Genomic DNA, 26770 nt, shown 5'->3' with positions numbered 1-26770 from the left:
GCACGTCCACTTATGTTGTTGTTCTCTTTTCTTCCAAGCCTCCTATACGTAATTGCAATCCTCCTCTGCATCTCACAAACAAGCCCCTGTCACTTAGTGACCAGGCAGCTGTGGGTGAGTGACAGTGGTTTGCCGCGACCGTACAGTCATCCGTACTCTGTGTTGTGGCCAGAGAAATCCCAGTTTGAATCCCGGTCACAAACCAGTGTCCCTTAGTGTCCAGGCAGCTGCAGAGCTTTTCGGTGAGTGAGCGGTGTGCCGTGATCGTATAGTGGTCAGTACTCTGTGTTGTGGCCGCAGCAACCCCGGATCGAATCCGGGTCACGGCAGCGTGTTCCTGTTAACTGCGAGCAATGCTTGTGCCGCTTTTTACAACCTCAGGCCATTTATGCCCCAACTGTGTTGCGTTCAATGTTGCCCACATTCAGCAGAAAAAGTCAACAGGCTGCCAGCATGCGTAGTCGTGGCCGAGAGTTTAAGGCGATGGACTTGAAATCCATTGGGGTCTCCCCGCGGAGGTTCAAACCCTGCCGACTACGGAACAGCCAGCTGCTTTTGCTTTTTCTCTCTGTGAGAGGAACTGTGGCTTTTGCTCTTAATTCAGATCATCAGCTTGTGTGGAAAGAGTGCCCATGAAGTTAGCTGAGTGTGTTAGATTAGAGAGCTATGCTGTCCCTGCTTCCCAGAGATTGTATGGAAAAGTTGCACAAGAGCTAGTGCACCTTCCTCTACCCCTGTTGACCCTGTGCTTGGTTGCCATCTCAGCAGGAGAGAGAAAGCAGACATCTGTAGTCGTGGCCGAGTGGTTAAGGCGATGTACTAGAAATCCTTTGGGGTTTCCCCGCGCAGGTTCGATTCCTGCCGACTACGATGTTTTGCACGTCCACTTATGTTGTTGTTCTCTTTTCTTTCAAGCCTCCTATACGTAATTGGAATCCTCCTCTGCAACTCACAAACAAGCCCCTGTCACTTAGTGACCAGGCAGCTGTGGGTGAGCGACAGTGGTTTGCCGCGACCGTACAGTCATCCGTACTCTGTGTTGTGGCCAGAGAAATCCCAGTTTGAATCACGGTCACAAACCAGTGTCCCTTAGTGTCCAGGCAGCTGCAGAGCTGATCGGTGAGCGAGCGGTGTGCCGTGATCGTATAGTGGTCAGTACTCTGTGTTGTGGCCGCAGCAACCCCGGTTCGAATCCGGGTCACGGCAGCGTGTTCCTGTTAACTGCGAGCAATGCTTGTGCTGCTTTTTACAACCTCAGGCCATTTATGCCCCAACTGTGCTGCGTTCAATGTTGCCCACATTCAGGCGAAAAAGTCAACGAGCTGCGACCATGCGAAGTCGTGGCCGAGAGGTTAAGGCGATGGACTTGAAATCCATTGGGGTCTCCCCGCGCAGGTTCGAACCCTGCCGACTACGGAACAGCCAACTGCTTTTGCTTTTTCTCTCTGTGAGAGGAACTGTGGCTTTTGCGACGTTTGGTTGCGGGCCTGCGTGTTTAATCCCATATTGAATAATTCAAGTCCAGCGACTAGTCGCAATTTAGCTTTTTTTTTGTAGTCCCTACACTCTGATGTTGCCTAGAGAAACGTTCAATAAATCGACAGCAACATCTTGTACGGCTCATAAGTTTGGGATTTGATAGTTTTTTTTCCAAGTCGCCCAGTCCGTTTTGGCTGTCCCTTTGTGGCACATTTTCCCCACTCCATCTGCTTCTGGAGAGTTGCTTTATGCACAGCTCTTTTCAAGACTGATGCTAGCACAGTTCCAAAAGGCCCAGGCGAAATGTGCTTTTGGACCATGGCTTTGGTAACACCTAATGACTTCAAGGTCTTTCACGGTGCAGCTCAGCAGTGGCATGGCACAGCTCTGAAACGCCGTTTCCTGGAGGACGCCTGCATCTGTTTTTTTTTAAGAGGACGCAGGTCTGTGTCCAGGGTTCAAGTCCCTGTTCGGGCGAAGGCCTGTCTGTTTGTCAGAGACCTCGTTGTTCTTTTCATATCACTTGGTGGCTGTCCATTGTGGTGTGGCCTGCGAGAGCACGTTGCTCTGAATTCAGATCATCAGCTTGTGTGGAAAGAGTGCCCATGAAGTTAGCTGAGTTTGTTAGATTAGAGAGCTATGCTGTCCCTGCTTCCCAGAGATTGTACGGAAAAGTTGCACTAGAGCTAGTGCACCTTCCTCTACCCCTGTTGACCCTGTGCTTGGTTGCCACCTCACCTCACACCTCCAAAAGGCCCAGGCGAAATGTGCTTTTGGCCATGCTTTTGGACCATGGCTTTGGTAACACCTAATGACTTCAAGGTCTTTCACGGTGCAGCTCAGCAGTGGCATGGCACAGCTCTGAAACGCTGTTTCCTGGAGGACGCCTGCATCTGGTTTTTTTTAAGAGGACGCAGGTCTGTGCTGTGATGAGAAAGTGTTGTTAGCCGGCAAGGGGCTTGCAGAGGTCCAACTCCGCAAACAGGTGCCTCGACAGACAGGAGCCTGGATAGCTCAGTCGGTAGAGCATCAGACTTTTAATCTGAGGGTCCAGGGTTCAAGTCCCTGTTCGGGCGAAGGCCTGTCTGTTTGTCAGAGACCTCGTTGTTCTTTTCATATCACTTGGTGGCTGTCCATTGTGGTGTGGCCTGCGAGAGCACGTTGCTCTGAATTCAGATCATCAGCTTGTGTGGAAAGAGTGCCCATGAAGTTAGCTGAGTTTGTTAGATTAGAGAGCTATGCTGTCCCTGCTTCCCAGAGATTGTACGGAAAAGTTGCACTAGAGCTAGTGCACCTTCCTCTACCCCTGTTGACCCTGTGCTTGGTTGCCACCTCAGCAGGAGAGAGAAAGCAGATGTCTGTAGTTGTGGCCGAGTCGTTAAGGCGATGGACTAGAAATCCATTGGGGTTTCCCCGCGCAGGTTCGAATCCTGCCGACTACGTTGTTTTGCACGTCCACTTATGTTGTTGTTCTCTTTTCTTTCAAGCCTCCTATACGTAATTGGAATCCTCCTCTGCAACTCACAAACAAGCCCCTGTCACTTAGTGACCAGGCAGCTGTGGGTGAGCGACAGTGGTTTGCCGCGACCGTACAGTCATCCGTACTCTGTGTTGTGGCCAGAGAAATCCCAGTTTGAATCACGGTCACAAACCAGTGTCCCTTAGTGTCCAGGCAGCTGCAGAGCTTATCGGTGAGCGAGCGGTGTGCCGTGATCGTATAGTGGTCAGTACTCTGTGTTGTGGCCGCAGCAACCCCGGTTCGAATCCGGGTCACGGCAGCGTGTTCCTGTTAACTGCGAGCAATGCTTGTGCTGCTTTTTACAACCTCAGGCCATTTATGCCCCAACTGTGCTGCGTTCAATGTTGCCCACATTCAGGCGAAAAAGTCAACGAGCTGCGACCATGCGAAGTCGTGGCCGAGAGGTTAAGGCGATGGACTTGAAATCCATTGGGGTCTCCCCGCGCAGGTTCGAACTCTGCCGACTACGGAACAGCCAACTGCTTTTGCTTTTTCTCTCTGTGAGAGGAACTGTGGCTTTTGCGACGTTTGGTTGCGGGCCTGCGTGTTTAATCCCATATTGAATAATTCAAGTCCAGCGACTAGTCGCAATTTAGCTTTTTTTTGTAGTCCCTACACTCTGATGTTGCCTAGAGAAACGTTCAATAAATCGACAGCAACATCTTGTACGGCTCATAAGTTTGGGATTTGATAGTTTTTTTTCCAAGTCGCCCAGTCCGTTTTGGCTGTCCCTTTGTGGCACATTTTCCCCACTCCATCTGCTTCTGGAGAGTTGCTTTATGCACAGCTCTTTTCAAGACTGATGCTAGCACAGTTCCAAAAGGCCCAGGCGAAATGTGCTTTTGGACCATGGCTTTGGTAACACCTAATGACTTCAAGGTCTTTCACGGTGCAGCTCAGCAGTGGCATGGCACAGCTCTGAAACGCCGTTTCCTGGAGGACGCCTGCATCTGTTTTTTTTTAAGAGGACGCAGGTCTGTGTCCAGGGTTCAAGTCCCTGTTCGGGCGAAGGCCTGTCTGTTTGTCAGAGACCTCGTTGTTCTTTTCATATCACTTGGTGGCTGTCCATTGTGGTGTGGCCTGCGAGAGCACGTTGCTCTGAATTCAGATCATCAGCTTGTGTGGAAAGAGTGCCCATGAAGTTAGCTGAGTTTGTTAGATTAGAGAGCTATGCTGTCCCTGCTTCCCAGAGATTGTACGGAAAAGTTGCACTAGAGCTAGTGCACCTTCCTCTACCCCTGTTGACCCTGTGCTTGGTTGCCACCTCACCTCACACCTCCAAAAGGCCCAGGCGAAATGTGCTTTTGGCCATGCTTTTGGACCATGGCTTTGGTAACACCTAATGACTTCAAGGTCTTTCACGGTGCAGCTCAGCAGTGGCATGGCACAGCTCTGAAACGCCGTTTCCTGGAGGACGCCTGCATCTGGTTTTTTTTAAGAGGACGCAGGTCTGTGCTGTGATGAGAAAGTGTTGTTAGCCGGCAAGGGGCTTGCAGAGGTCCAACTCCGCAAACAGGTGCCTCGACAGACAGGAGCCTGGATAGCTCAGTCGGTAGAGCATCAGACTTTTAATCTGAGGGTCCAGGGTTCAAGTCCCTGTTCGGGCGAAGGCCTGTCTGTTTGTCAGAGACCTCGTTGTTCTTTTCATATCACTTGGTGGCTGTCCATTGTGGTGTGGCCTGCGAGAGCACGTTGCTCTGAATTCAGATCATCAGCTTGTGTGGAAAGAGTGCCCATGAAGTTAGCTGAGTTTGTTAGATTAGAGAGCTATGCTGTCCCTGCTTCCCAGAGATTGTACGGAAAAGTTGCACTAGAGCTAGTGCACCTTCCTCTACCCCTGTTGACCCTGTGCTTGGTTGCCACCTCAGCAGGAGAGAGAAAGCAGATGTCTGTAGTTGTGGCCGAGTCGTTAAGGCGATGGACTAGAAATCCATTGGGGTTTCCCCGCGCAGGTTCGAATCCTGCCGACTACGTTGTTTTGCACGTCCACTTATGTTGTTGTTCTCTTTTCTTTCAAGCCTCCTATACGTAATTGGAATCCTCCTCTGCAACTCACAAACAAGCCCCTGTCACTTAGTGACCAGGCAGCTGTGGGTGAGCGACAGTGGTTTGCCGCGACCGTACAGTCATCCGTAGTCTGTGTTGTGGCCAGAGAAATCCCAGTTTGAATCACGGTTACAAACCAGTGTCCCTTAGTGTCCAGGCAGCTGCAGAGCTTATCGGTGAGCGAGCGGTGTGCCGTGATCGTATAGTGGTCAGTACTCTGTGTTGTGGCCGCAACAACCCCAGTTCGAATCCGGGTCACGGCACCGTGTTCCTGTTAACTGCGAGCAATGCTTGTGCTGCTTTTTACAACCTCAGGCCATTTATGCCCCAACTGTGCTGCGTTCAATGTTGCCCACATTCAGCAGAAAAAGTCAATGAGCTGCCACCATGCGTAGTCGTGGCCGAGAGGTTAAGGCGATGGACTTGAAATCCATTGGGGTCTCCCCGCGCAGGTTCGAACCCTGCCGACTACGGAACAGCCAGCTGCTTTTGCTTTTTCTCTCTGTGAGAGGAACTGTGGCTTTTGCGACGTTTGGTTGCGGGCCTGCGTGTTTAATCCCATATTGAATAATTCAAGTCCAGCGACTAGTCGCAATTTAGCTTTTTTTGTAGTCCCTACACTCTGATGTTGTCTAGAGAAATGTTCAATAAATCGACAGCAACATCTTGTACGGCTCATCAAGATTGGGATTTGATAGTTTTTTTTCCAAGTCGCCCAGTCCTTTTTGGCTGTCCCTTTGTGGCACATTTTCCCCACTCCATCTGCTTCTGGAGAGTTGCTTTATGCACAGCTCTTTTCAAGACTGATGCTAGCACAGTTCCAAAAGGCCCAGGCGAAATGTGCTTTTGGCCATGCTTTTGGACCCCTGTTGAACCTGTGCTTGGTTGCCACCTCAGCAGGAGACAGAAAGCAGATGTCTGTAGTCGTGGCCGAGTGGTTAAGGCGATGGACTAGAAATCCATTGGGGCTTCCCCGTGCAGGTTTGAATCCTGCCAACTATGTTGTTTTGCACGTCCACTTATGTTGTTGTTCTCTTTTCTTCCAAGCCTCCTGTACGTAATTGCAATCCTCCTCTGCATCTCACAAACAAGCCCCTGTCACTTAGTGACCAGGCAGCTGTGGGTGAGTGACAGTGGTTTGCCGCGACCGTACAGTCATCCGTACTCTGTGTTGTGGCCAGAGAAATCCCAGTTTGAATCCCGGTCACAAACCAGTGTCCCTTAGTGTCCAGGCAGCTGCAGAGCTTTTCGGTGAGTGAGCGGTGTGCCGTGATCGTATAGTGGACAGTACCCTGTGTTGTGGCCGCAGCAACCCCGGATCGAATCCGGGTCACGGCAGCGTGTTCCTGTTAACTGCGAGCAATGCTTGTGCCGCTTTTTACAACCTCAGGCCATTTATGCCCCAACTGTGTTGTGTTCAATGTTGCCCACATTCAGCAGAAAAAGTCAACAGGCTGCCAGCATGCGTAGTCGTGGCCGAGAGTTTAAGGCGATGGACTTGAAATCCATTGGGGTCTCCCCGCGGAGGTTCGAACCCTGCCGACTACGTTGTTTTGCACGTCCACTTATGTTGTTGTTCTCTTTTCTTTCAAGCCTCCTATACGTAATTGGAATCCTCCTCTGCAACTCACAAACAAGCCCGTCACTTAGTGACCAGGCAGCTGTGGGTGAGCGACAGTGGTTTGCCGCGACCATACAGTCATCCGTACTCTGTGTTGTGGCCAGAGAAATCCCAGTTTGAATCATGGTCACAAACCAGAGTCCCTTAGTGTCCAGGCAGCTGCAGAGGTTATCGGTGAGCGAGCGGTGTGCCGTGATCGTATAGTGGTCAGTACTCTGTGTTGTGGCCGCAGCAACCCCGGTTCGAATCCGGGTCACGGCAGCGTGTTCCAGTTAACTGCGAGCAATGCTTGTGCTGCTTTTTACAACCTCAGGCCATTTATGCCCCAACTGTGCTGCGTTCAATGTTGCCCACATTCAGCAGAAAAAGTCAACGAGCTGCGACCATGCAACTGTGGCTTTTGCGACGTTTCTTTGCGGGCCTGCGTGTTTAATCCCATATTGAATAATTCAAGTCCAGCGACTAGTCGCAATTTAGCTTTTTTTGTAGTCCCTACACTCTGATGTTGCCTAGAGAAACGTTCAATAAATCGACAGCAACATCTTGTACGGCTCATCAAGATTGGGATTTGATAGTTTTTTTTCCAAGTCGCCCAGTCCTTTTTGGCTGTCCCTTTGTGGCACATTTTCCCCACTCCATCTGCTTCTGGAGAGTTGCTTTATGCACAGCTCTTTTCAAGACTGATGCTAGCACAGTTCCAAAAGGCCCAGGCGAAATGTGCTTTTGGCCATGCTTTTGGACCATGGCTTTGGTAACACCTAATGACTTCAAGGTCTTTCACGGTGCAGCTCAGCAGTGGCATGGCACAGCTCTGAAACGCCGTTTCCTGGAGGACGCCTGCATCTGTTTTTTTTTAAGAGGACGCAGGTCTGTGCTGTGATGAGAAAGTGTTGTTAGCCGGCAAGGGGCTTGCAGAGGTCCAACTCCGCAAACAGGTGCTTCAGCAGACAGGAGCCCGGATAGCTCAGTCGGTAGATCATCAGACTTTTAATCTGAGGGTCCAGGCATCAAGTCCCTGTTCGGGCGAAGGCCTGTCTGTTTGTCAGAGACCTTGTTGTTCTTTTCATATCACTTGGTGGCTGTCGTTTGTGGTGTGGCCTGCGAGAGCACGTTGCTCTGAATTCAGATCATCAGCTTGTGTGGAAAGAGTGCCCATGAAGTTAGCTGAGTTTGTTAGATTAGAGAGCTATGCTGTCCCTGCTTCCCAGAGATTGTACGGAAAAGTTGCACTAGAGCTAGTGCACCTTCCTCTACCCCTGTTGACCCTGTGCTTGGTTGCCACCTCAGCAGGAGAGAGAAAGCAGATGTCTGTAGTCGTGGCCGAGTGGTTAAGGCGATGGACTAGAAATCCATTGGGGTTTCCCCGCGCAGGTTCGAATCCTGCCGACTACGTTATTTTGCACGTCCACTTATGTTGTTGTTCTCTTTTCTTTCAAGCCTCCTATACGTAATTGGAATCCTCCTCTGCAACTCACAAACAAGCCCCTGTCACTTAGTGACCAGGCAGCTGTGGGTGAGCGACAGTGGTTTGCCGCGACCGTACAGTCATTATAGTGGAACTTTTATTATGTAATCACTATATATAGTAGAACTTTTATTATGTAATCTAAAAGATTCTCCACTCAACAGTGAATACAAAAAGATAGTTACATATTGGGTTAACAAATATGGAAGCCTCTTTCCCCACTCAGTGTATTGTCAGTAAAAGAAATAAATATATTCATATATATAAAATATGTCATTTATATATTCCTATATATACAAACATGTGTATAGACAAACATATTTAACCCTTTCACATGTATAATCACACCGGTGTGATCAGCCTTGGCTGGTCCCTGAAGCATGCGATCACACCGGTGTGATTAGAATATTCAGAGCACACGTCATCAACTGCTAAACTCAAATCTGACGGCACACACTGAGGCACAGAAAGAGGTGTGCTGTGCTCACAATTTATCTGTGCTTTCAAACAAATCAGGTTTCAGACATTCAAATACACACAACTACAAGCAAAACATACTATTTAAGGCTTGTAAAATGCACATGCAATAATAATTATTTATCAATTAAACTGGACGATGTGCTTTATTCACGTAAGATACACACTGTTTATGCTGCTAGAATATTTTCTCTGTTCCTCACTCAGATAAACAGTTACTTACCTTCATGTATTTCAGAAGAAAATGTAGTAAATCCAGCAGCTCGCATCTCTCCTGCGGTTGTTGCTATAAGGGATACAGCTGCGATCGAAAGTGAAAAAAAGTTTTATATTATTTATTAAATTACTCATTATTGTATTTTATTAGCAACTAACCTTACAGCAACCCTAAACCCAACCCTCACAGTAATGTACAAATATTATTTGTTGTGCAGTGTCACAAAAAATGATGCTATCTTGATGTGAGTAATCTCAGCTGTATCTGATCTAGCCTTCACCCACCTGCAGGAGAGGGTGAAGTCTAGATGGGATACAGCTGAGGATACTTGCGTTAATATAGCATAATTTTTCTAGCAACAACAACGCACCATTAATAATAATAATAATGATACGATCATTAAACTGTTTAAAAGACAAAATATATGTTCTGTCACATATTTGGGAATCAGAGTATCAGAAATTTCATAATATAAATAAACATTTGTCAATATTTACAGAAAAAGGCAAAAAGAAACAAAATACGATATATAGATAGATCATGGGGGCTGGAGGGTCACGTGATGAACTTGACGCGTTGTCATGGGAACTTGAGTATTTAAACTCATGTGTGGAAGGGTTGAAGTGTACAAGTGTTCATTAATCTCTTTCATTCAGAAACATGAGTGACAATGTTGTATTCCTTCAGACACCTGGCTGCTAAGGCAGAACTAATACAGGTAATGTTAGGCTGGAGCTAGATAACGTTAACTCTTAGCATGTTTTATCCCAAACATAAGAGTTAGCATTGCTTATAATGTTATGTAAATGATATGACATTGTAACATATCTGATATTTACAGATTTAGGGAGCGTCTTTAAAGTAAGACACCTGATTAAACATTTCAAACATTGATAGTATTTGAATAAATGTCTTACAGTCATACAACCTTCTGTAAACATGCATTTAGCTGCCAATGACCTAAAACCCTTTTAAAGTTTTAATCTCTATTAAAGTCAACTCAAATCATATTAAGATAATACATCATTATTGGGCTTGTGCACAAAGTATTCCACAGTTAAAAGCTGAAGAGTTTAAAGAGAATGATCAGTTAATTTCATTGAGGATTTTAACACACATCAACATCTTAAAGGTGTGCAATATAGCTGACACTTAGATGAACATTTCAGCTAGATTGATAAGTCTGCTATTCTGTTCAGATTCTACTGAAGTGTGTTAAACTGCAATGTCACATGTAACTTTCATTTTATAAATGTCTACAACTTTGTGATCTGTTGAAAATGATCTTTTGGATTATCCTTAAATTATTCAGTGGATTCTTTACAAATGTAAAACGTTGAGGATTGGAGAAATGAGTTTTTCAAATTCTTTATTCTCAATCCAAATCAATTACAGTTTTAAATGAATAATGTGTAGGATTATTTAGTCTTAAACTTGAGATCAAATCTCTTTGCACTCTGTCTTGACTTGGACTCGAACCTCATTAGAACTCAATTTGAGATCTCAGGGCTTGATCAATAAGGAGAGCTAATCAGGATGTGTTTGTTCATCACTGCTGTTGACATGAGCAGAAACAGCAGTCAGCCTCTTCACAACACAGAGATGTGTGATTTTCCAACTGTGTGATGTGGACTATTGCTGTGTTTGTAGATTGTCTGGCTGTATGGTGACAGAGGAAGGCTGTGGTTTTCTGTCTTCAGCTCTGACTTCAAACCCCTCACACCTGAGAGAGCTGGATCTGAGCTACAATCATCCAGGAGATTCAGGAGTCAAGCTGCTCTCTGAACAACTGGAGGATCCAAACTACACACTGGACAAACTCAAGTATGTGGAGCATCACTGGCCTTGTGCTTTTCCACTGAATGGCTTTAAAAAGACACTAGAAAGCTCTTTTCTGATCTTCAGTTTATAGGGTGAGGACAGACAGAAGATACAACTTGTATGAATTAATAGTATAAATTAATGTGAAGGGAGTTTTTTAATGAGCTTTCATAAATCAGATTTATTTTAATTTACTGTTTTTGTAAAATAATTCTTCAGTTTGGCCTACTACAAAACTAAAGTTCTAATGGCAAAATTATTGATATTGGTTCAGTAATAGATCATAACCAGTTATTACGTACTGACATCATTTATCTCCTATGAGCGATACTATGGCGGAGGTGAGTGTGAGTCAATAACGCATTTACTACAGTGAAGGTGGCACAGCACATGAGCCGCTATTTCACTACTACAGGGAAATGCTGTAAAACTCCATCTTTACTTCTCTCTCTCTCTCACTTTGGACGTTTGACCTGCTGGCCTGTTTGTGAGGTAACTTTTCTTCTCCTCTTGGCTGTTAAAGCGCTACTTGTGCATCCAGACATGAGCGTGAGGTGCGAGTTTTGTCCACTGTGCCTTTTATGGATTACCTGATAACCGCGTATTATGCGCATGCAGACTGTAACCGCAGTTGTTCTTTCTGCCATCGGTGGACAGCGCTTATTTCTAAAGCCAATCGCAGCCCTTTCTGTAATGAGCAGAAGAAGACAATGACCAATCACATGGGCACCTGCAGGATTTTATTCATGCTGTCTTCTGTGCATGAGTTTTGTTTGATACATTCAGAAAGAGTGTTTTCTTTGAAGAGGTCAAATTAAGGGGACCGTTTATATATCTGACTGCTGTATTAAAGAACAAAATTGTATTACAAATAATATAGAAATATATTTATAGATTTTAATAAAACACATGTCTCGTGTTATGAAGAAATAATCTAATTATGTATGGAAAGCATCGTCAATGCACCAAGATGCACCGAGATATCGAATTGAACTGAATTGATGGCATGATAATTGTAACCAAACCATGAGACCAGTGTAGATTCACACCCCTACTTGTTACAATTATAGACCTTTTTCTTGGCTGCTGCATGGAGGGCGCCATAGCGACCAGCGTAGTTTTTTTTTTAAATAAACTACTTGCAATACTTAAGTACAAAAAATGTTGAATACTTTAGTACTTCCACTTAAGTATGGTGCTTAAAGAGCACTTCAACTTCTACTCAAGTCACTTTTTGATAGAGTACCTGTACTTTTACTTAAAGGGCACCTATGGTAAAAAATCTAATTTTCAAGCTATTTGGACAGCCATATGTGCATGTATGGTGTATAGACTGTCATATTGGGGTAATATAAGCACACCCAGTGCTTTTTTTTTCAATATAACAACATAAAAAACGGTGGACCAATTGGAGCTGTTTTCATATCGACCGCTACCTGACGTAGGAGAGCGGCCCCCCCGCCCACCAATATTGATTGACAGGCGCGCCATCATATCCTCAGTTTGTTGATTCACGTCCGCCATTTTCAGCACGAGTCGTAGCAACATCACTAAAGGAACACGCTAGCTCTATTTTTAGATGCATGGCTCATTGGGCTCAACACAAGAGCAATATTCTCCACATTATCGCTCTAATCGGAATTATTGGTTGTATCTTTAGGTAGGTTTGCAAACATGTGTACTTCTCATTGAGTCTACATTATACTTCAGCCGTTTGCATTTCTCGCGATCCCAGAAGCTCCCTGTGATCTTAACTAGCATGCCTTTTAGAATTCTAAACATAGGTTTCTATCAGGGTACACTCAAGTCGACGGCTGGGCGCCGCGGACCGCTGCAGAAACCTATGTTTAGAATTCAAAAATGCGTGGCGCAACGATTCGGGACACTTCATGCTTCTGGTGCGTCATAGAGAGTGTCTGGTGTGCCGTGTCGCGGCTTCAAGTGGCGCATCCGGTGCCTCAGTCAAAGTTAATTCAGTGTGCGTGGTTAGTAGTTTCTGTGTACAAGCTCGGCACTTGAAACTAGCACACAGTTGGCTGTAAAACTGTACAAAGACACATATGATTTTGTACTCTCTGCTTGGTCTGTGTCAGAGTTGTACATGTACGACTGAATGGTGATCCTCTCTCTCTCCTTCTCCGTCTGCCTGTCAGACTCTGTTGCAAACGCAGAGCGGGTAAGCTCATGGCCCCGCCCCCTTGTTACGTTGGCGGGAAGCCGAAACTAATTTACATGTGAAGCAACACACCCATAAATCAGCGAACTGTGGACACGCCCCGAACATGACACTTTTTAACACATTATAATAAAAAAATCTGAATTGTGTTTTAAACTGAACCTAAACTGGGACACTCAGAAGAACCATAATATTAATATTAAATCTTAAAAAAGGGGTAAACTATCTGCCCTTTATGTCTGGGTCTCTAGTACTTTACACATCTCTGTATATAACACACACACACACACACACACACACACACACACACACACACACAGCGCTATCAGCTTCAATAGTGACCATTAACTGTTGTTGTGAAAATACAGTATTAGTGTTTGTCTTTGAGCTCCACAATGAATCCGATTTCTCATCACAATTATGAATATGCAAATCTGTAAATCAGTGATTACAGCAAGTCTCATATCACTAATCACACACTCTCTGTCAGGGTTCTGCCACTCTGGTCTTGTTAATTCTTGTTTTGTGGCAGAATCCGGACACTAGCTCTGTCTTGTCCTGTCCTGTTAGTGCTCGGCTCGAGTTTTCTTGGGTCGAGCACTTGTTTTGTCATTGTCTGGGTGCGCGTCATCAAAGGTGCGCGCGGACAGTGCGCGCTCCCGCTTGATGCGGGCGCACGGGGTCTGCGCGTCCTTGGGACGCGCGCTCTTGTACTCGTGTTTGTGTTTTGTTTCGTCAGCATCGCACTGTTTCATTCTCAGCGTCTCCGTCTAGTTGGTTTCGGTTTTGGTTGGCGCTGAGATGAAACATGCGCGTTGCATTTATGTGAGCGCACGGTAAGGTGTTCACTTATCGTGTGCTCGTGTCTTGCGTCTGTTGTCAAAGCACGTGGCTCTGTGTTTACATTGGTCGCGTGCTTTTGTTGTGTGCTTCAGTGTTTGTCCAGTCATAAGAACACTCAGTTAATGAGTTCTCTCATTGGCTGCGTGTTCTTGTCCTGTTTAATGTGAGCACCTGGCTTGTGTTGTCTCTGTGTCAGGTGCTCTCCCGTCTATTGTCTAGTCCCACCCTCCTTGTTAACCCATTATTAGTTAATTATGTTCATCTGTTTGTGTATTAATTTCTCCTGCATATATTCTCCTGATGTCTGCTGTCCTGTGCCAGTTCGTTGTTGATACTCCCCCTGTTTTCCTAGTCTTGCCTTGTCAGCCCAACCAAGTTTGTTTCTCTGTTTGTTATAGTTTAGTGTTTTCCCCCTCGGGGTGGTTTTTGTTGTTCTTTTGTTTTATTTTATTAAATAAATTTTACTTTACCCTGCATTTGTGTCCTCGCCCCTTTTTCCCTTTACTGAACCGTGACAGTACGAACTGGCCACATGAGGACCCAGCGGAGTAAAGATGGCTCCCTCTCCAGCCGCATTTCCCAGTTCCTGCATCTGCAATCACTGCAGCAACGCGGCTCGGATCTAGAAGAGTTTGCGGATAAATTCCGTAGGGCAGCTGAGGGGCTACATTTAAATGACTGGTTGCTGATGACCCACCTAAATTTTGCTCTGGACAAGCCCCTTCTTCCTCTGCAGATCCAGAGAATGGTGGGCTGGTCATACCAGCAGTTTATTGCTTACATGGTTCAGCAGAAGGAGAGAGTGATCCTTCAAGAGGAGAGGATCCCTTGCACCCCCACCAGCACCACCTCCAAGCCCATGTCCAGCCCTCAAGGGCTGACCCGCACTCAGAAGCGGAGGTTAAAGAGGAAGGCCTCTGCTGCAGTGTCGGCTCCAGCCCCAGAGCACCCGCCAGTGTCGGCTCCAGCCCCAGAGCGCCCGCCAGTGTCGGCTCCAGCCCCAGAGCGCCCGCCAGTGTCTGCTCCAGCCCCAGAGCGCCTGCCAGTGTCGGCTCCAGCCCCAGAGCGCCTGCTAGTGTCGGCTCCAGCCCCAGAGCGCCGCTCCGTGCCGGCTCCAGCCCCAGAGCGCCCGCCAGTGTCGGCTCCAGCCCCAGAGTGCCGCTCCGTGCCGGCTCCAGCCCCGGTCATTGCCTTGCCGGCACCACCCAGACGTCTTGCCCTGCCGGACCCAGCCCCGGTCATTGCCCTGCCGGCACCACCCAGACGTCTTGCCCCGCCGGCCCCAGCGTGGCTCATTGCCCTGCCGGCACCACCCAGACGTCTAGCCCTGCTGGCACCACCCAGACGTCTAGCCCTGCCGGCACCACCCAGACGTCTAGCCCTGCCGGCACCACCCAGACGTCTAGCCCTGCCGGCTCCATCCAGACGTCTTGCCCTGCCGGTCCCAGCCCGGCTCCTTGCCTTGCCGGCACCATCCAGACGTCTTGCCCTGCCGGCTCCCCACGGGCCTCCAGCCCAGCCGGCTCCCCACGGGCCTTCACCCCAGCTGGCTCCCCACGAGCCTCCTGTCCAGCCGGCTCCAGCCCAGCCGGCTTCCCTCAGGCCTTCATCCCAGCCGGCTCCCCACAGGCCTCCTGTCCAGCCGGCTCCAGCCCTGCCGGCTCCCCACAGGCCTCCTGTCCAGCTGGCTCCAGCCCTGCCGGCTCCCCACAGGCCTCCTGTCCAGCCGGCTCCAGCCCTGCCGGCTCCCCATAGGCCTCCTGTCCAGCCGGCTCCCCTCAGGCCTTCAGTCAAGCCGACTCCAGCCCTGCCGGCTCCCCACAGGCCTCCTGTCCAGCCGGCTCCCCTCAGGCCTTCAGTCAAGCCGCCCTCAGCTTTGGCGGCTCCCCTCAGGCCTCCTGTCCAGCCGGCGCCCTTCAGGCCTTCAGTCAAGCCGCCTCCAGCCCTGCCGGACCCCCACAGGCCACCAGCCCTGCCTGCTCCCATCAGGCAGCCTGCCTTGTCTCCCCTGACAGACTGTCCCTGGGTCGTCCCTCCTGCTCCTCCCTGGTGTGCCCCTCTACCACCCTGGACGGACCCTCCGGCTCAGCCCTGGTTTCCTACCGGGGCTATTGACCCATTGAACCCGCCCTGGACTGTCCCTCTGGTCCCGCCCTGGACTGTACCTCCTGTCCCTCCCTGGTCTTGCCCTCCCATCCCTCCCTTGTTCGTTTTCTTGGGTCTGGCTTGGCTCCCCTCCCTCCCCCCCTTTATGTTGTCTTGCCTGTTCACTTCCCTGTCTTGTGTTTGTTGATGTTGCCTGTTTTGTTGTCTTGTGGTGTTTCTTGTTTGTCTTGTACCTTGTTGGATGTTCCCTTTAGGGACGCCAGGTGGCGTCCCTTTTGGGGGGGGCTAGTGTCAGGGTTCTGCCACTCTAGTCTTGTTAATTCTTGTTTTGTGGCAGAATCCGGACACTAGCTCTGTCTTGTCCTGTCCTGTTAGTGCTCGGCTCGAGTTTTCTTGGGTCGAGCACTTGTTTTGTCATTGTCTGGGTGCGCGTCATCAAAGGTGCGCGCGGACCGTGCGCGCTCCCGCTTGATGCGGGCGCGCAGGGTCTGCGCGTCCTTGGGACGCGCGCTCTTGTACTCGTGTTTGTGTTTTGTTTCGTCAGCATCGCACTGTTTCATTCTCAGCGTCTCCGTCTAGTTGGTTTCGGTTTTGGTTGGCGCTGAGATGAAACATGCGCGTTGCATTTATGTGAGCGCACGGTAAGGTGTTCACTTATCGTGTGCTCGTGTCTTGCGTCTGTTGTCAAAGCACGTGGCTCTGTGTTTACATTGGTCACGTGCTTTTGTTGTGTGCTTCAGTGTTTGTCCAGTCATAAGAGCACTCAGTTAATGAGTTCTCTCATTGGCTGCGTGTTCTTGTCCTGTTTAATGTGAGCACCTGGCTTGTGTTGTCTCTGTGTCAGGTGCTCTCCCGTCTATTGTCTAGTCCCACCCTCCTTGTTAACCCATTATTAGTTAATTATGTTCATCTGTTTGTGTATTAATTTCTCCTGCATATATTCTCCTGATGTCTGCTGTCCTGTGCCAGTTCGTTGTTGATACTCTCCCTGTTTTCCTAGTCTTGCCTTGTCAGCCCAACCAAGTTTGTTTCTCTGTTTGTTATAGTTTAGTGTTTTCCCCCTCGGGGTGGTTTTTGTTGTTCTTTTGTTTTATTTTATTAAATAAATTTTACTTTACCCTGCATTTGTGTCCTCGCCCCTTTTTCCCTTTACTGAACCGTGACACTCTCAGCTCAGAATGATTGAGTTATGAGTCCGTTTGGAGATAATGAAGAGCCATTTGACAGAAGATGAAAATCCACATCATATTTCAAGTCATTTAAATCTGAATTCTGCTTTATTATTGTGGTGCCATCAGCCAATCACAATCCAGCATTCAGCAGACACTCCACATGTCTTATTGTACTGAATCTGCATAATGACTGATGTTTGATCACAATCATTCTGTGTGTGTGTGTGTGTGTGTGTGTGTGATAAGCTGATGTTTGATCGCAATCATTCTGTGTGTGTGTGTGTGTGTGTATGTGTGTGTGTGTGTGTGTGTGTGTGTGTGTGTACTGACTGAGGGACAGTGTGTGTGTGTGTGTGTGTGTGTTTTTAACCGATGTTTGATCACAATCATTCTGTGCGTGTGTGTGTGTGTGTGTGTATGAAAGTGAATGAGTGTACTGACTGAATGTCAATCTGTGTGTGTTAACAGTCTGGCTCATGGAGGAGAGACGAGGATTACAGCAGGACCACGCAAATGTAGGACCACACACACACACACACGCTCCCTTCTCTCTCTCTCTCTCTCTCTCTCTCTCTCTCTCTCTCTCTCTCTCTCTCTCTCTCTCACACTCACACACACACACACACACACTCACCCACACACACACACACACACGCATGCACCCTCTCTCACACACACAATCAGACAGACATGCATGCGCACACACACACACACACTCTCTCTCTCACACACTCACACACACACACACACTCTCCCTTCTGTCTCTCTCTCACACACTCACACACATGCATGCACCCTCTCTCACACACACAATCAGACAGACATACATGCGCACATGCACACGCACGCACGCACACACACACACTCACGCACAGCTGTGGTTATAAATGTGTGTGTTCTTGTGTTCAGATGTCTGTTTCCTCACACTGGATCCAAACACAGCACACACTCGTCTCATTCTGTCTGAGGAGAACAGAGAGGTGAAGAGTGTGTTAGAGGATCAGCCGTATCCTGATCATCCAGACAGATTTAATTATTGTCCTCAGGTGTTGTGCAGAGAGAGTGTGTGTGGACGCTGTTACTGGGAGACTGACTGGAGTGGAGATCATGGTGTGTGTATATCAGTGTCATATAAGAGCATCAAGAGGAAGGGATATGGTGTTGAGTGTGTGTTTGGACGTAATGCTCAGTCCTGGAGTTTGATCTGCTCTTCCTTCAGTTTCACATTCATACACAATAACACACACACTGATCTCCCAGTAATTCCGCTCAGCAGTAGAATAGGAGTGTTTGTGGATCACAGTACAGGAACTCTGATCTTCTATAACATCTACAGAGACACAATGAGCCTCATCCACTCAGTCCAGACCACATTCACTGAACCGCTCTGGCCTGGGTTTACTGTGTGTTCTGGGTCTTCAGTGAAACTGAGCTGAAGACTGACGAGAGATTATCAGCAGCAGTGAGATTATCTGGAGTCTCCTCTATCTCTCTCTCTCTCTCTCTCTCTCTCTCTCTCTCTCTCTCTCTCTCTCTCTCTCTCTCTCTCTCTCTCTGTGTGTGCGTGCGTGCTCAGTCTTCATTTGTCACATCATTGATCTTTATTAAGTGTCCTCCAGGATCCTGATGTGTTCAGATCAGCTCATTCTTGTCTACAGATTTATATACTTCATTGTTTCTCTGTTGTTTGAGCACAAATAATAAAAGTCAATGTCAAATCCACTGATGATATTAGAATGTGATGATGACCATGGAAATGTCTGAATCCTGTCTGAATCTGTCAAATATTGAATCAACTGTAGAAAAATCCAGCAGGTCAATGAATAAAGGAGAAATGAAGTGTGACGTTTGTTTCTGCTCTTCTGATCTTCGTATTATTCATTATTTGACTTGAACTGAACAATAAAAACACATTTATTCCAGTATTTATTGATCTGTTAATGTTAGTTGATGAGAATAAAGTTGTTCTCTGTTAGTTCTTGTTGACTCTCAGTGCATTAACTGATGTTCATAAGCGATTAATGTGGATAAATAATGCTTGAGTAATCCTTCAGCTCTTCTTTTGACATTTACATTACACTGGACTGAACCAAAATCTTCCTCTTTACAAAACCCCACAGATCCTCTGAGTTTTAGGTCAGGTGAGTGTGGTCTGGCCAATCCAGTACAGGGATATCATGGTTCTTAAAGCAGATATTAGCACATTTGGTAGTGTGGGCAGATGTCGAGTCCTGCTGGACAGTCAAATCAGCATGTCCATGAAGTTGTCAGCAGAGGGCGCCATGAAGTCAATAGTATCTGACTGCAGAGTAGCATATGCACCTGAGACACAGTCTCAGACACAATGCACTCAATGGAGCTGGTGACATCAATGTAAGGGGTATGGATGCTCCCCAAAGCACCACTGACTGTGGAAACTGAACACTGGACCACAAGAAACTTTAATTCTGTGCTCCTACTTTCTACTTCCAGACCTTGATTTCCAAAGAAATGCCAAATTTTACTTTCATTTGAAGAGGACTTTGGCCCATTGAGAACAGTCCAGTCCTTTTGTCTTTAGCCCAGGTAAGACACCTCTAACATTGTCTCATGTTTTCCTCTATTGTAAGTAACACTTGGTGGATCTAGTGCTAAGCTCAGAGTGCATACTATTAATAATTCACCATATGGACACTGAAGGGTTGTTCTCAATACCTTATGTTGTACTAGTTGGAGCTTCCTAAAATTGCATTAGCATATATTATCTGACAGTAGTCAAGCTCTGAGGAACAACAGAGTATCCTCTATTATTATTCTATATTAATAATGACAATCCTGTCAGGATTATGCCACTGCAGTCCTGTTACTTCTTGTTTTGGTGGCAGAGTCCAGACACTAGTCATGTTATGTGTTATATGTTGTGCTCGGGTCGAGTACCTCTTGTCATTGTCTGTCCTTGTCATTGTATGAGTGACATCCTGGTTATGCTCGGACCATGCACACTTCCGCTTGATGCGGGCGCGCGAGGTGCAGATGTGGTCTGGATGCACGCTCTTGTCCCGGTGTCTGTGTTTGTTTTGTCTGCAGTGTGATGTTCATTCTCAGCATCTCAGTCTAGTTGGTTTCGGATGGCACTGGAAGGGAACATTTACATCGCATGTGTGAGTACACGGTAAGTATCTTTATTTATCGTGTGCTTGTGTCTTGCGTTCTGTTGTGTTTGTGTTGTGTAGCACATGGTTTTAGTGGCTAGTTTCGAGTGAGCACGCGGTCTCTCTCATTGGCTGGGTTTTCTAGTCCTGTTTGTATGTGAGCACATGGCTTGTGTTGTGTTTTTGTACCATGTGTTCTTTTGTCTAGCGTCTTCTCCCACCCACCTTGTTATCCTGCTTGTAATTATTATTTTCACCTGTCCACTTGTCTGTTCATTGGTTTGTCTTCCCTATTTATTCTCCAAGTGTGCCATGTCCTTTGCTGGTTGGTTGTTGATTGCCTGATTTCATTTGCTGTTGTTTGATGTCTTATCTACAACAGTCGTTTGATGTAATCAAATCTCTGTGTGGCATGCCAAGAACCTAGTCTAGTTGAGTGTATATTTAATGCCATGTTTTCCCCCACAGGGAGGTTTGAGTTGTTTTGTTTTGCTTTTGTCCTAAATAAATCCTTCATTTCTCGCACTTCCATCCTTGCCTCGTCATCTCCAAGCCCAACCCTGACAGAATGGACCAGCCAGAATGAGGAGTGAAGGTGGCTCCTTCTCCAGCCTTGTTTCCCAGTTTCTGCATCTGCAGTCAATGCAGCAATGCGGCTCGGATTTAGAGGAGTTTGCGGAGAAATTCTATAGGACAGCTTAGGGGCTGAATTTTAAGGACTTGCTGATGACCCACCTAAAAGGAGAGGATCCCTCGCACCACAACCAGCACCACCTCCCAGCCTATGCCCAGCCCTCAAGGGCTGACCTGCACTCCGAAGCGGAGGTTAAAGAGGAAAGCCTCTGCTGCAGTGTCGGCTCCAGCCCCAGAGCGCCCGCCAGTGACTGCCCCTGTCCCTTAGCCCAGCTCAGCATCTGCGCCACCCAGGCTTCTAGCCCTGTCGGCCCCAGCCCAGCTCCCAGTCCTGCCGGTCCCAGCCCGGCTCGTTGTCCTGCGGGCCCCACCCAGACACCTTGGCCTGTCAACCCCAGCCCGGCTCCTTGCCCTGCCTGCGCCCCCCAGACGTCTTGCCCTGCAAGCCCCAGCCTGGCTCCTAGCCCCTGGCGGCTCCACCCAGACGCGTTGCCCTGCCTGCTTCAGCCCAACTCCTTTCCCTGCCAGCCTCCCACAAGTCTCCAGTCCAGCTGGCACCCTACAGGCCTTCAGTCTTGGAGGCTCCCCATAGATCTCAAGTCTGGCCAGCTGTCCTTGGGCCGGCTGCTTTTCTGTCCCAGGCCCATCACCCCTGGGTCATCCCTCCTGCTCCGCCCTATATATAACTTAAAAACAGCAACTTCAGATGGTTTTAATTTGTTTTATTATGAACAACACAAAGCTTCTTCTCGCAAACCAAAGAAATGCCTCAGCAACTATCTTATGCTGCAACACAAGCTTTCGGCAATTCGTAACTTTTTGATTTAGTGGATAATTCGTATAAATTCGTACAATTTAGTACGATTTGCTTATCAACCAATGACGATTGGGTTTAGGGGTGGAGTTGGGTGACACGCCTGATTTTTAAAATCGGACATTTTCGTACATCTGAACTCGTATGAATTAGTCACTAAACTGACAAAATATAAAATAGTTATGTTTCCTCGTGAGAAGATCTACATGTTGTATAGCAGAGCATAGATGTGGTCTTTCCCTTTGAGAAGGCTATCAAAGTGACTCTGATTCAGGATCAGATGAAATTAACAGTTTGCGGCATCAATTGGAACAGCAGTTTCTTTTATTGAAAAATTGCTGCTCATATTTATACTTTACAGAATCATCTCGCCGGCCAGATTAAACCCATTTGTGGGCCTGATCTGGCTGGCGGACCATACGTTTGACACCCCTGCACTAGACTAAACTCAATATCGGCATTAATGAAGGTAAAGAAAATGATTAATGTGGTCACTGTAGAGTCAATAAAATGGTAGAACATTATATTTGATTGAGGAAATGTATTCAAGAGAGGAGGAAATTGATTAAATATTTAAATAAAAATGGACATGAAGAGAAACTTAGAATATACATTAGGAATAAAAGTTAATAGGGATAGATTAGGACACAAGGTGTATATATACACTGTATATATTAATTCATTAATTTTCCTTCCGCTTATTCCCTTATTTATCAGGAATCGCCACAGCAGAATGAACTGCCAACTATTCCAGTGTATGTTTCACACAGCGGATGCCCTTCCAGCTGCAACTCAGTACTGGGAAACACCCACACACACTCACACATAGACCTTCAGGTTAAATTAAGTAAAGCTGAAGTCAAAACTATAATAAAGATACAAAGAGTATAAGGCAGGAATCTGTATAAAATGCAATGGTAAATCTGTGAAGGAAGAGAAATTGGAAATAATTGGAGGGAGGAAATAGTTATAACCATCTCAGAATAGAACATACAGGACTAAACAAGACACTGTGTTATAGGGAAGGACACACATGATTTATACTCGCATTGTAACCAACATGAAACATATGCAACATGTAATAACAGAATGTCAAGATTATCAATACAAAAGAAAATATTAAGAGAAGTATTTATTAGATATAATCTTACATTTACTCTGGAAAATATACTAGAGTCAACATATGGAGGCAACAATAATCCACGTTCGTTTATTTAAGCAGCAATGTTTTCCCTTGGTTTTATAGTGTAATTAGTTTTTTTTTCTCGTGTCTCTCCATGTCAGACTCCTGTTCTGCAATCCAGTCCAGCAGGAGGTGGTAAAGCACATGTAAGTTTGACAACCGCCAAAATACTGAAGAAGAACAAGAAGTAGTCTTTCTGGATGTTGACAAGGCATTTGACATGATGTGGAGAGAAGGGTTGATGATTAAAGGGCACATAGTTGACCTTTTTTTTATGATTTAATATTAATATTATGGTTCTTCTGAGTGTCCCAGTTTAGGTTCAGTTTAAAACACAATTCAGATTTTTTTATTATAATGTGTTAAAAAGTGTCATGTTGGGGGCGCGTCCACAGTTCGCTGATTTATGGGTGTGTTGCTTCACATGTAAATTAGTTTCGGCTTTCCGCCAACGTAACAAGGGGGCGGGGCCATGAGCTCACCCGATTTGCGTTTGCAACAGAGTCTGACAGGCAGACTGCTAGAACGAGCTGGAGTGAGAGGTACAGCATTCAGTCATACATGTACGACTCTGACACAGACCAAGCAGAGAGTACAAAATCATTTGTGTCTTTGTACAGTTTTACAGCCAACTGTGTGCTAGTTTCAAGTGCCGAGCTTGTACACAGAAACTACTAACCATGCACACTGAATTAACTTTGACTGAGGCACCGGATGCGCTGCTCGAAGCCGCGACACGGCACACCAGACACTCTCTGTAGCGCGGCAGAAACATTTGTCCCGAATCGTTGCGCCACGCATTTTAAAATTCTAAATATAGGTTTCTGCAGCTGTCCGCGGTGCCCAGCCGTCGACTTGAATGTACCCTGATAGAACCTTCTGGGATCGCGAGAAATGCAAACGGTTGAAGTATAAGGTAGACTCAATGAGAAGTACACATGTTTGCAAACCTACCTCAAGATACAACCAGTAATTCCGATTAGAGCGATAATGTGGAGAATATTGCTCTTGTGTTGAGCCCAATGAGCCTTGCATCTAAAAATAGAGCTAGCGTGTTCCTTTAGTGATATCGCTGAAAATGGCGGACGTGAATCAATAAACTGAGGATATGATGACGCGCCTGTCAATCAATATTGGTAGGCGGGGGGACCGCTCTCCTACGTAAAGTTGCGGTCGGTTTGAAACCCGCTCCAATTGGTCCACCATTTTTTATGTTGTTAAATTGAAAAAAAAAGTACTGGGTGTGCTTATATCACCCCAATATGACAGTCTATACACCATACATGCATATATGGCTGTCCAAACATCTTGAAAAGTAGATTTTTTACCATAGGTGCCCTTTAAGTTACATCTATTGGGAATAGGAGGTAGGGCTTTTAATTGGATAAAGGATTTCCTAAGTGGACGCTCCATTAGAGTGAAAATTGGAAAAAAATTATCAAATAGTTATGTTATAGTAAATGGAACCCCTCAAGGTAGTGTTATCAGTCCTTTGCTTTTTAACGTTAGGATAAATGATATATTCTCGGAAGTAGATATTGGAATTGGTAGATCGTTGTTTGCAGATGATGGGGGCAATGTGGAAAAGGGGAAGGAACATAAAATATATAGTAAGTAAGATCCAGGATCAATTAATCAGGTGGAACAATGGTCAATAAGATGGGGCTTTAGATTTTCAAAAGAAAAATCTCAGGTGGTCTGCTTTACTAAAAAAAGGGTGGGAGTAGAGATAAATCTTAAACTGTACGGTCATGTTTTGGAGAAGGTGGAGTCCTTTAAGTTTTTGGGAATGGTTTTGGACACTTAACTAACATGGGGTGATCACATCAAAAAAGTAACTGAAAAATGTAAAAAGGTTTTAAATGTGATGAGATGTCTCACATCAGTGGATTGGGGGGTCATGTAGGCAGTCACTGAAGGAGATATGTGTTGCACTAAATTAAGTCAGTGATAGATTATGGTTGTATAGCTTATAGATGCGGCTAAAACAACACTAGATAAACTAGAAGTAATACAAACCCAAGCTCTTAGTAGTGGAGCTTTTCGAACATCACCAGCTGTTTCATTGCAAGTAGAGATGTATGAGAGATGTATGTATCACTATATATATATAGTGGTATTTAAATAATACAATTTTTTTATTTGTTTTATTTCAGCTAGAATAAAAGCAGTTATTAATTTTTTAAACAACCTTTTAAGGTCAATATTATAAGCCCCTTTAAGCTATATTTGTCTTCGATCGTCTACAGAACAAACCATCATTATACAATAACCTGCCTAATTACCCTAACCTGCCTAGTTAACCTAATTAACCTAGTTAAGCCTTTAAATGTCAATTTAAGCTGTATAGATGTGTCTTGAAAAATATCTAGTCAAATATTATTTACTTTCATCATGGCAATATAAAATAAATCCATTATTAGAAATGAGTTATTAAAACTATTATGATTAGAAATGTGTTGAAAAATCTTCTGCCTAAACAGGGGGGCTAATACATACATATAAGTATTATATATATATATATATATATATATATATATATATATATATATATATATATATATATATATATAATATTTTATTTATAATATATATTTATATTTTTTATATTACTTTTTTTTTATGAAAGTAGACTACATATTTCAGCCAGTTTTATTTAGAATAGCTGATTCTAGTCTGACAATAGCCTGTTTGTTTTTTCCAAATGTAGATCTAAAATACTGTATATATCCTATATAGTTCAACAACATTTTAAATCATGTAGTTAAAAATAAACCGCTAACTTATCCAGCACGTTTTTACACAGCTTATTCACACACATACACTACGGACAATTTTAGCTTACCCAATTCCCCTATAGTGTATGTCTTTGGACCGTGGGGGAAACCTGAGAACCCGGAGGAAACCCACACGAATGCAGGGAGAACATGCAAACTCCGCACAGAAACGCCAACTGACCCAGCCGAGGCTCTAACCAGTGTCGTTCTTGCTATGAGGTGACAGCACTACCTACTGCGCCACTGCATCGCCTAACACCAATTTCTTTCTTGGATAAAAATACGTTTTTGAAATACTAGGTATGTCATAAGTTTGCAATACTGTCATAATAAAAAGTTTTTCTCTGGCATTAATTCAGCATATTAAAATATGTTCTGAATGATTCTGAATCCCTGAAGTAATAAATTAAAGCTGCAAGTAGCATTGAGGGGCCCAAGCCCTTGTGGCACCGCCCCCTCTGTGCCTCAGGAACACAGAGCACCACAGGCTAGAGCTGAAGATCTGTGTCTAAACTAAATGAGACCTGACAAGTTTGGTTGGGTCTGGGCTAAATATCTGTCATTTTTACACAACCTCAGGCTCATGTTGGCACTGTAAATGAGTGGTCACGTGATGCATTTTCATTAGTCCAAGAAAGATGTGAAAATGCATGCTGTGGCTTTACATGAGGCCTGTTCACATCGTATCTAAAATCACAGGGATGAAACAAGGTGCATTGCTTTCTGCACCAATTTTAATGTGCCTTTGGGCTAATGCTCTCATGGAGTCTATCATTACCACCGACAAACCCTGTATCTCGGATACAAGTTTATTTATGGATAAAATAAGATCTAGATTTGTGCGAATGTGAAAACCTTCTTTTATGTTATGCTAATAAGCGGTGAAAGGTCTGATGAACGAGTCTGTTGTAATTGCAGCATTCGCACAGTGACATACCCTTCACCATGGCCGTAACATCACATGCAAAGACACGTAGTGCAAGCTTTGTGATTGGTCATCTTGGTAGCATTGACAAGTGTGTGGCCTAGAGCAGCAAGCCTGTTAAAGCGAGTGTTTACAGGTGTCGAGTCCCATGAAGGAGCTAAGATATTGAGACTTTTGTTTTGTATTTACTTTATGATTAAAGCTGTTGTATGTCTGCCAGTTCTCACCTCTAATTGAGCGAAGTTGGACTACTTGGACAACAAGGTAGCATTACAGGTATGTTTGGGGGGAAACTTGACACAGAGGACCATAGAAACCCCACTGCCTGCTAGTATTTTGGAAGTGCTATTGCAGAGCAACACAAA

General features: G+C 45.7%; 8 non-coding genes across 8 annotated transcripts; all 8 read left to right on the top strand.

The window, feature by feature from the left end:
* Positions 1-1134: 1134 nt before the first annotated feature.
* On the top strand, positions 1135-1206 carry trnah-gug (transfer RNA histidin (anticodon GUG)). Its single transcript has one exon. It is a non-coding gene; the product is annotated as a tRNA-His (tRNA).
* A 128-nt stretch (positions 1207-1334) lies between these two features.
* trnas-uga (transfer RNA serine (anticodon UGA)) lies at positions 1335-1416 on the top strand. The gene has a single exon. It is a non-coding gene; the product is annotated as a tRNA-Ser (tRNA).
* A 1066-nt stretch (positions 1417-2482) lies between these two features.
* trnak-uuu (transfer RNA lysine (anticodon UUU)) lies at positions 2483-2555 on the top strand. Its single transcript has one exon. It is a non-coding gene; the product is annotated as a tRNA-Lys (tRNA).
* Positions 2556-3185: 630 nt separating this feature from the next.
* On the top strand, positions 3186-3257 carry trnah-gug (transfer RNA histidin (anticodon GUG)). The gene has a single exon. It is a non-coding gene; the product is annotated as a tRNA-His (tRNA).
* Positions 3258-4532: 1275 nt separating this feature from the next.
* Positions 4533-4605, top strand: trnak-uuu (transfer RNA lysine (anticodon UUU)). The gene has a single exon. It is a non-coding gene; the product is annotated as a tRNA-Lys (tRNA).
* An 830-nt stretch (positions 4606-5435) lies between these two features.
* On the top strand, positions 5436-5517 carry trnas-uga (transfer RNA serine (anticodon UGA)). The gene has a single exon. It is a non-coding gene; the product is annotated as a tRNA-Ser (tRNA).
* Positions 5518-6854: 1337 nt separating this feature from the next.
* On the top strand, positions 6855-6926 carry trnah-gug (transfer RNA histidin (anticodon GUG)). Its single transcript has one exon. It is a non-coding gene; the product is annotated as a tRNA-His (tRNA).
* Positions 6927-7975: 1049 nt separating this feature from the next.
* On the top strand, positions 7976-8057 carry trnas-aga (transfer RNA serine (anticodon AGA)). The gene has a single exon. It is a non-coding gene; the product is annotated as a tRNA-Ser (tRNA).
* The last annotated feature ends 18713 nt before the right edge of the window (positions 8058-26770 follow it).

This window comes from Danio aesculapii, chromosome 4, assembly GCF_903798145.1.
Source record: "Danio aesculapii chromosome 4, fDanAes4.1, whole genome shotgun sequence".
Classification (NCBI taxonomy): domain Eukaryota; kingdom Metazoa; phylum Chordata; class Actinopteri; order Cypriniformes; family Danionidae; genus Danio; species Danio aesculapii.
This window is presented reverse-complemented; position numbering and strand designations above follow the sequence as displayed.